The sequence below is a fragment of the Phaseolus vulgaris genome, chromosome 11 (assembly GCF_051622355.1).
Source record: "Phaseolus vulgaris cultivar YP4 chromosome 11, ASM5162235v1, whole genome shotgun sequence".
Lineage (NCBI taxonomy): Eukaryota > Viridiplantae > Streptophyta > Magnoliopsida > Fabales > Fabaceae > Phaseolus > Phaseolus vulgaris.
In genome coordinates, this window is record NC_143508.1 from 35,981,693 (window position 1) to 35,991,870 (window position 10,178).

Genomic DNA, 10,178 nt, shown 5'->3' on the forward strand with positions numbered 1-10,178 from the left:
TGTGCTCAGCTACCCCATTTTGTTGAAGTGTATAAGCACATGAAGTTTGATGAAGAATACCATGAGAAGCCATAAATTTTTTAAAAGAATGAGAAAGATATTCACGTCCATTATCACTGCGCAAAATTCGGATGGAAATTCCAAATTGATTTTTAATTTCATTGTAAAATATTTGAAATATAGAAAATAACTCAGAACGGTTTTTCATTAAAAAGACCCAAGTACATCTTGAATAATCATCAATAAAAGTAACAAAATACTGAAATCCTAAATTAGACTTAATATGACTTGGTCCCTAAATGTCAGAGTGAACTAAGGCAAAACGAGATGAAGCATGTTGTGAACTACTAGGAAAAGAACTACGAATGTGCTTCCCTAACTGACACGACTCACACGATAAAGTAGACACATTAGACAAACTTGGAACAAGTTGCTGCATCTTGGCAAGACTAGGATGACTTAATCGAGCATGAATGAGAGATGCAGAATCCATAATCGTGCCAACTTGTGCAGAGATTTGTAGTTGATAAAGTCCATGAGACTCACATCCAATGCCAATCATCCGTCCCGAAATTCGGTCCTGTAAAGTAACAGAATCTTTGGTAAAAGAAATAACACAATCAAGGGAACGAGTGAGACGACTAATGGATAATAAGTTAAATGGAGACCCAGGGACATAAAGAACATTATCAATAAATAAAGAAAAAAAAAGATTAATAGTACCAACACCATGTGATGGTACCCTATATCCATTGGCCATGGTAACCGAAGATAAATAACCCGTAGTAGATAGGGAAGAGAAAAAAGATTTATTACCAGTAATGTGATTAGTGGCACCTGAATCTAGAACCCAAGGGCCAAGGGAAGTGGAGTGAGTGAGGCCAACAAAAGATGTACCTGAATGTGCAACAGAAGCCGTGGAACTAGGGTTCTAACGATCCTCATACCATTTAAGAAATTCATTGAAAATAGTAGGCTAGCCTGGGGTATCAATTGAAGTATGGTCCATGGTAGAAGGTTGCACAGGGGCAATTTGAGCAACTGCAACAGATCTAGGAGGACGACCATGTAAGGCATAACATCTGTCAATTTTGTCGCCAAGTTTGCCACAATGGTCAAACTTGTGATGCCCTTTGCTCGGGTTGTGAGGGCGAGTACGATCATTATGCTGAGAGACTAAAGCAAAAGAGTCATCAACATGAGACGTTATATCAGTGGTGTGTTTACCTAGCATGCGCAAAAGGGTAGAACAAGTGGAAGTAAAATTGGGCACAATAGGAGATCCCAAAATTTGATCACGAACGTGAGAATAATCATCAGAAAGGCCATGTAAACCCAATAACATGAAGAACTAGGATCTTTGTTCTAGTTCTTGAGAAGGAGTAGGGGCAGGAGGTAATAACTCATTAAAATCATGAAGAAGAGCATGAAGTTTACCCAGATATTCCGCCATTGTACCATCAAGACATTTGGGAGCAACAATTGTGAGAAGATTTTGACAAAGACCATAAAGACGTTGAGTATCATTGGTGTATAATAATTTTGCTTGTTCCTAAACTTCTGAACATGTCTCAGGTACAAAAAATTTGTTTTAAAGATGAGTGAATGGTCAATTGGATAACAATGCATAATTGAGCATCAATTTTCAACCATCGGGAAACCTCATTTTCAGCAACAGTAGGATGAGTAAGATGATCAACATAACCTTGACTCTTAAGGCATAATTTAATATTTGATGTCCAAGTGTCATAATTGGTTCCATCCAATTTGTCAATGGAAAGATGAACATTGACGTAATTAGTATAAATATATGGATCTGGCATAATAACTGTGGAAGAAGTCATAGTGGTAGAGATAGCGGAAGAAGCCATAGTGGCAGCGGAAGCGAAAGAAGCCATAGAAGATAAGGACAAATCCAATCACCGGTTAATTGGCCGCAGCAACAAAGATGAAGGATCCGGCAGCGATTCCGGCAGCGTCTCCAGTGGAGGCTCCGACGAGATTTCGGCGACGACTCCGGCGAGATTCCAGCGGCGGCTCCAACGAGATTCTGGCGAGGGTCTGGCGGCGACTCCGACGAGGTAGTGGCAGCTCCGGCGAGACAGTGGGGCGATGGCTGGAAAATTCCAGTGAATAGTGGGTTCAATAAAAATTGAACCCTAAACCCTAACCTTATACTCTAGATACCATATTAAAGGAAAAGAAAGAATAGGGTAAATCCCTTGTGTATATTGAACACATAGGGTTATGTTTATATAGGAAAAGAAACATATGGGCTAAGCCCATTACATAAATAAGAGATATCTAACAATATCTATAATATCTCATAATATCAAATAATATCTAATTATATCTAATAATATCTAACAGGTTGCATAGTGAAATACTCAGTGGTTTGATTGAGGACTGGATGTAGCTCTTGGATAGAGTGAACCAGTATAAACCTTGTGTGTAATTCTCTCTATCTTTTCTCTCCATAACTGTTTGATATTTTCCACTGTCATAAACAACCGGTTGAATCGTTATTTTAACCGATTAAATTTTTTATATTTGTTTCTGTTTGGTTTTTTTATTAGCTTTCTAAATTGCTTTTCTGAGTTGATTGTTAAAGTTTCATTCTAAGCAAAGTAATTGTGAAAAGCTTTTGAAAACAATTCACACACCCCCCCCCCTCTTGTTCTAGCCATCGATCCTAACAATAATATGATCAAATATAGTCTGTGTAATTTTTCATTAAATGGATCTTACACTCGACTAAGAGTTCATTTGTTAAAACTTACGGGAGTAGGAGTTAGAAGTTGTCCAAACATGACCCTATCAAAACTTGTTGAGTTCAAAAAAATAGACAATGAAGCAACATTGGAAATAGAGGGTTTGAAACAAGAAAGTGTCCCTCTACCACCTGTATCTGATGAAGGAAATCAGACTAACAGTCATGTTAGCCCAAAATTCAGAGATTTTTTACAAGCTGCTTTCAATGTTCAAGCGAGAGATACTCTTGATTACGAAATTGCGATAATGTTTTATTCTTCAAGAGTACCATTTTATTTAGCAAGAAGTCCTTATTATAGAAGTGTATTTTCTTATGCAGCTAATACTTCTAATCTAGTGGATATGTACCACCTACATATAATAAACTGAGAGATCCTTTACTTTCAAAGGAAAAAAGTCATGTAGAAAATATTTTGCAACCTATGCGAAATTCATGGAATCAGAAAGGTGTAACAATTGTTAGTGATAGGTGGAGTGATCCTCAAGGAAGACAACTTATAAATTTCATGGCTATCACAAAGAGTGGACCAATGTTTTTTGAAGTCAATAGATGGGTTTGGTGAGACAAAGGCAAAGATTTTATTGCTAAACCCATGAGAGATGTAATTATGGAGGTTGGAAACGTGGTACAAATTATAACTGATATTGTATGTAAGGCAACGAGTATGCTCATAGAATTAGAATTTCCTTCAATCTATTGGACTACTTGTGTAGTGCACACCCTCTTAAGCTACTTGGACAACCATGTTCTTCTTTTTGTTGTGAAAGAAATGGGAGTACCTACTCTTTGATACATTATCTGAAAAGAAATAAGATGGCACCTAAATGTGCAAAGGATATAGTATTTATCCATAGTAATATTCGTCTTCTTTCAAGAAATTCCTCAAAATACAAAGAACTGGAAACTAAATTGTGGGATATTGTAGGAGATGATTTTTCATTGGATGAAATTGAAATTCTTGAGATTGCTAGTTTATCTCTTGATGATCCAAAATTAGAAGTTGATTTTTCAATGAGGACGAACAAATGTAAAATTCAAACATTATAATTTAAATAATTTTATCTTTTGTTAGACTTTTTTATAAATGTTTCTTTTAATTTTTTAGATTAGGAAGTTGTTTTGTCCGGGTGACCTGGGTCGAGAACTAGTGGTGGATGCTTTCTTATGCTGTCTTTGAAACTCCTGAAATTCTCCAACGGAGGGTGCTCCACCTATAGATTACACTCCGGCGATCAAGTCAATGAGAGCATTTATATATTATAGTGTAGTGTAAATAGCGTAGAATCAACTTACATTGTAACTAAGGTCTCAAGGCCTTTTTATAGCACTTGTCAAGAGTTGATAACTGCATAGTTAATCTGTTAATATTTCCCCTCGTACATTGGGGTCATATCTTTGTAGACTATCGTCTCTAACTGGGTTTTTTCTTGTTCAAACAACTAATTGAATCAGTTATAATGCACATTTATTGTTTGGGCCCTATTAATTTTACCAAAGATGAATGTTCGTTTGGAGCTATTGGGCCTTTTCGTACTTGGGCCGACTTCCGATTCAAAAAAATATATTCAACATTTATAATTGTCGCTCTGGCTAATGGGTCGAGCACCCGAGTGTTCGGACTACGGGCCGAACATACCGAATAGTAAGTGTTTGGGTTATGGGTCGAGCATATCGAACTATACAGTTGCCTATTAACGTATTTTTCAGTTGTTAAGGCTGACATCTTTCGGGGTCATTAGGCCTATTATTGTTTGGGCTGAGCTATCTATTTGGTTTTTAAATTAAGTGGACCAAGATCAATACAAAAGTATATTAGTATATTTTAATAATATATATATAATGTGTCCCGTGTCTTATATTTTTTTAGTTTAGTTGTATCTTTGTATCTGTGTCTGTGTCGTATTCGTGTCTGTGTTTGTGTCTATGTCTCATAGTTATTTTAAAAAAAATTATTCATAATTGACATTCTTTCACAGGAAACAAAATTTGTAAAACAATGGAAAACTTGGAAGGATGATCAATCACTTCATTGGTTAAGTCAATCGACGCCAAGGTATAATGATTTTACATAATGATGATAATGATAATAACATTTTTTTATTCATTTGAATCACAATTTTCATTTTAGGTTTTGTACTGGACAGGAGTGCTCGTGTGCTCGGTACCTCGGTCTAGGTATAGTCAACTTGGCTTTGGGCCCAAAGGCAGGTCATGGGCTCGACCCAGTTTCGTTGGTAAGCTGGGGGAGAATAATATAAATAGAGAAAATAATAAGTTTGGTCATATATTAACATAAAGTTATTAGTTAAGTGTATATGTCAATATATATTAAAGCTGTTAGAATAGAATATATGTGAATATACCTAGAGTTGTTAATTGAATACATAAAGTTGTTAATAAGTGGAGATCACAAGAGAATAAAGATGCACGGGATTCTCTTCTGTTGTTAGCACCGTGAGTAAAGGTGCCCGTGGACACAACGTCGAGTGATGCATAGCTCTGGGTCATCAACTAGCGAGCTTGGAGAAGGAAGGGTTCCTGAAGGAGTACCTTGAGGCTGATCAGGAAGAGCCAAAGGGAGAAGTTGCCATCAGGGACCAAGTGCATGAGGCACCAGTCCATGGAGAGTTAAACACCATCTCGGGAGGATTTTATGGAGGAGGGATCTCTGCTTCCAAGCGTAAGCGATACGCGCGAGTAGTGATGTCCCTGGAGGCGAGGAGACCTGACCATCCACTAGAGCCTACTCTCTGCTTCACGAGCTTTGACTTCGAAGATGTGGTCCCTCACGAGGATGATCCAGTGGTGACATTTGTTGTCACCGTGGTAAGGAAGGTACACAAAGTTCACATTGACCAGGGGAGCTCGATTGACGTGATGTTCTGGTCAACATTCAATAGTTTGTAGTTATCGCCCAACCAGCTGAGGTCGTAAGATGGGTGCTTGGTTGGCTTCGCGGGAGATCAGGTGGAAGTGCGAGGGTACATAGAGCTGAGAACAACTTTTTCTGATGGCACCTCTGCTAGGACGATTATTGTAAGGTACATTGTGGTTAATGCATCTTCAGCCTATAATTTGCTTTTAGGGAGACCTTCTCTGAACAGGTTGGGTGCGGTAGCCTCAATGACACACATGAAGCTGAATTTTCCTTCTCTTGAGGGAGGAGTAATTACCATCAGGTCTGATCAGAATATGGCACAAAAATGCTACGAGAGTAGCTTGAAGAACAAAAGGGGAACATACTCAATCACTATTCAGGTGGGAGTGCCAAAAGGGATCGTGGAGGCTGGAGTTTCTAATGAGAGGCGACATGGACCTGTTGCTGAGGTTCAGAAAAGGGAAATAGAAGGGAAGAAGTTCAGGCTCGACACCTCGCTATGTAAAGAGTTGCAGTATAAGATAGCGGAGGTGATATCAAAGCACATGGATGCTTTTGTATGGTCATCTGCAGACATGCCCGAGATAGACCCAGAATTTTTATGCCATAAGCTTACTATGGATGAGAAGGTCAGGCTAGTGTACCAGAGGAGGAGAAATTTTAACGAGGATAAGCGCATGTTCATCAAAGAAGAGACTCGGAAGCTCCTGAATGTTGACCACATAAGGGAAATCCAATACCCTGAGTGCTTAGCAAATGTTGTGTTGGTGAGAAAGGCTAGCGGAAAGTGGAGGATTTGCATCGACTTCACCGACCTGAACAAATCTTGTCCCAAGGATTCTTACCCGCTTCCAAGCATAGACTCCTTGGTAGACAGTGCCTCGAGTTGTCAGTTGTTGAGCTTCATGGACGCGTGCTTGGGGTACAACCAAATTCGTATGCACCCATGGGACGAGAGCAAGATTGTCTTTATGGCCGAGTTCGCAAGCTACTGCTACAAGATCATGCCCTTTGGCCTTAAAAATGTTGGTGCCACTTACCAAAGGTTGATGGACAGGATCCTCGCCCCAATGCTTGGGCGAAACGTACAGGCATATGTAGACGACATGGTCGTCACATCCGTAGAGAAAGACTAACACATTGTTGACTTAGAGCAGCTATTCACGACAATAGCTAAGTATAATTTGAAGTTGAATCTAGAAAAGTGTGTGTTCGAGGAAGAAGCAGGGAAGTTCCTTAGGTTTTTGCTGACTGAAAGGGGTATAGAGGTGAACCTGAACAAATGTGCTACAATCATAGGGATGAGAAGCCCTACCAAAGGAGCTCCAGTAGTTAACTGGATGCATGGTTGCCCTATCTTGTTTCTTGTCAGCTAGTGGAGATAAGGGGTATCCATATTTTCAGTGACTCAAGAAGAACAACCGGTTTGTGTGGACTGGTGAGTGTGAAGAAGCATTCACCAAGTTGAAAGAGTACTTGGCCAATCCCCCTGTTCTTGGTAAGCCGCTTCCAGGTACCCACATTCGTCTTTATTTTGCGATCACAAATCGGGCAATCAGCTCGGTCATTGTGCAAGATCAAGATAAGGTCTAGAAGCCGATCTACTTTCTGAGTAAGGTATTGCAGGGACCAGAAACATGATACCAAGACGATCCACATTTGATATAAAATATGAACCCCGGGGGTTGATTAAGGACCAAATGTATGCTGATTTCATGGTAGAGCTTGCATTAGAGGATCCTCAGCCTGATCCAAATGACTTCCAGTGGGTCCTTTCGGTAGATGGATCCTCCAATCAACAGGGGAATGGAGTTGGGATCATTTTAGAAGGACCAAGTAGGTTGTTAATCAAGCAAGCCTTGAGGTTCGCCTTCAAACCAAACAACAATCAAGTTGAGTATGAGGCCTTGATAGCGCGAATGTTGCTAGCCAAGGAGTTCGGAGCACGAAGTTTATTGGTGAAGAGTGACTCGTTGCTTGTTACTGGGCAAGTCACAAGTGAGTATCAGGTCAAGGATCCACAGTTAGCCTCGTATTTCAGGTATGTCATGCTTTTAAAAGCAGCTTTCTCTATGTTTGAGCTCGTTCATGTCCCTAGAGAGCAGAACTCCCGAGCAGACCTGTTGTCCAAACTAGCAAGCTCAGGGAAGGGAGGTCGACAAAGGTCAGTCATTCAGGAGACCTTGAATTCGCCTAGAACCGCAGAAGGGGGTCTTGGGGTAAGCTCAGAAAAGGGGAGAAGGCATTTGTCGATGACCCAAGAGACCCTGAAAGTTCCTAGGATAACCACCTATGGTTTATTGGGAGATGACTCTCTTGAGGTCCTACAGGTCGACACCACAGAGACTTGGATAACCCCTTACCAGCGTTACTTAGCAGATGGTTTGCTTCCTGCAGAACCTACAGAGGCTAAGGCAGTTAAGAGGAATGCGGGGAAGTATACCCTGATAGATGGCAAGTTGTTCTGTCACGGATATACACACTCAATCCTCACTTGCGTGAGTGGAGATCAGTGCACTCATATCATGGAGGAGCTTCACGAAGACATTTGTGGAAGCCATATCGAAGGAAGAGCTCTCTCGTTGAAGGTCATCCGAGTTTGGTATTATTGGCCGACTATGAAGGAGGATTGTGTGAAGTATGCATAAAAATGTGAGCAGTGTCAGAAGCATGTTGATTGGCATCACGCACCAGCTGAGGAGTTGCGGTCAATTTATAGCACGTGACCTTTCCATGCCTGGGGAATAGACATCTTAGGTCTTTTCCCTTTGGCGATACATCAGATGAAGTATCTCATAGTGGCAATTGAATACTTCACTAAGTTAATCAAAGTCGAGCCAGTCGCACAAATAACTGCTCACAAGGTGTAGCATTTTGTGTGGAAAAATATTCTATGGCGTTTTGTGATCCCCAGACACCTAGTGTCCGACAACAGAACCCAATTTGCAAGTCAATAGTTGTGTAAGCTATGCTCAGAGCTCGGCATAAAGTAGATATTTGCCTCGATAGAACACCCTCAAAGAAATGGCCAGGTTGAGTCAACCAATAGAGTCTTGATGAGAGGGTTAAATAGGAGATTAAAGAAGGCCAAAGGAACTTGGTTAGAAGAAGTTCCCCAAATTCTGTGGGCTTATCACACCACTCCTCAGTCAATAACTAATTTGATGCCCTTACTTTCTCATACAATAATATTAATAATGGAAATTATTATTAATAATAATTTTGTGTGTGTGTGTATATATATATATATATGTAACATATCATAATTTAAAGAATCATAAATAATATTAAAACTATCTAAATAAATTAACTTAAGTAACAAAATTAATTTAAATTAATAAAATTATACTTATATATAAGGGTAAATTTGTAATCTTACAATTTACACTATTCAAAATAATTTAAAATACTCTTACAACCATCACATCACTCACGTATCACAATAAACTTTCTTCACACATCCACTCTAACATACCCTAATCCAAACATACTCACTTTTTTCACATTTTCTTCTCACACTCTCACTCTCCCACACCCTCAACTTTCCACTCCCCAATCCAAACAAAGCCTTAAAGACCTGCCTGGAGGTGGTCTCCTCATCTTGATCTGTTGAAGTTGGGGCGACGATCACGAGAGTTATGCTTTGTTTGAGGGGTTCATCAGGCAGGGAGGTCGCATCCCTCATCCTTTTTGCCATTGCTTCCAGCTCTTTCTTACTTATGCGGGACAACATTATTTCTGCAATAAAGACAAGTGAAGGGTTAGCAACAATAGTAAAGTTAGTCACACCAAGGGTAGGGAATGATGAGTACCATTATAAGCCTTTAAAGCAGCATGAGTGAACTATTTGTTCAAAAGGAAGGCAGTGTCAAAGACAACCTTCAGGTTCGTCAGGAATTTGCAGACTTTCTGATCTGAAGGGGGCAAGTCTTCTAGGCGTCGAGCACTCCGGATTAGTGGTTCTTGGGTCCAATACAAAGGAAACCCGTCTAGAAGGTGTTGAATCAAGTGTGTTCTAGCTTTGAAGAATCCAAATCCTTGAAGTTTGATGGAAGGCTGGATATGCTTGTTGTTGCTGAGGTGTTTTAGAATAGGATCTGGGGTAGATTATCTGTGTAAATCCACTCTTGATTGAATCCAAAGCTTAAGCATTCTCAAACCTTTTTAATTGAAAGTTTTTTTCAAACTAAGTGAAAAACAACTTATTGTTTTATACTTAGGTGTTTTGAGAAAGGTTGAAAACTGTTTTTTGATGGTTGACTTGCTGTCAAACCAAAACAACCGATTGATTCGAGCATTCAACCGATTGGTTGTCTTGGGACCATAACAGAAAACTGTTTTGTGGGTTTACTGAGCTTTAAATGATTTTATAACTAAATACGCTCTAGTTTTAAATGCTTTGACCAGTCTTTGAAAGCAATAAATAGTTTGTTCAAATTATGTAAACAAACAAGAACTGAGATTTAATCAAAAGAAAAACAGATTTGAGTTTTTCACTGATTTTGCTTTTGAAGAGTTGAAGATTGC

The 10,178-nt window shown here is 39.5% G+C and overlaps 1 pseudogene; it reads left to right on the forward strand.

Moving 5' to 3' along the window:
- The first annotated feature begins 2,703 nt into the window (after positions 1 to 2,703).
- Positions 2,704 to 3,563, forward strand: LOC150023222 (uncharacterized; annotated as a pseudogene).
- Positions 3,564 to 10,178: the final 6,615 nt, after the last annotated feature.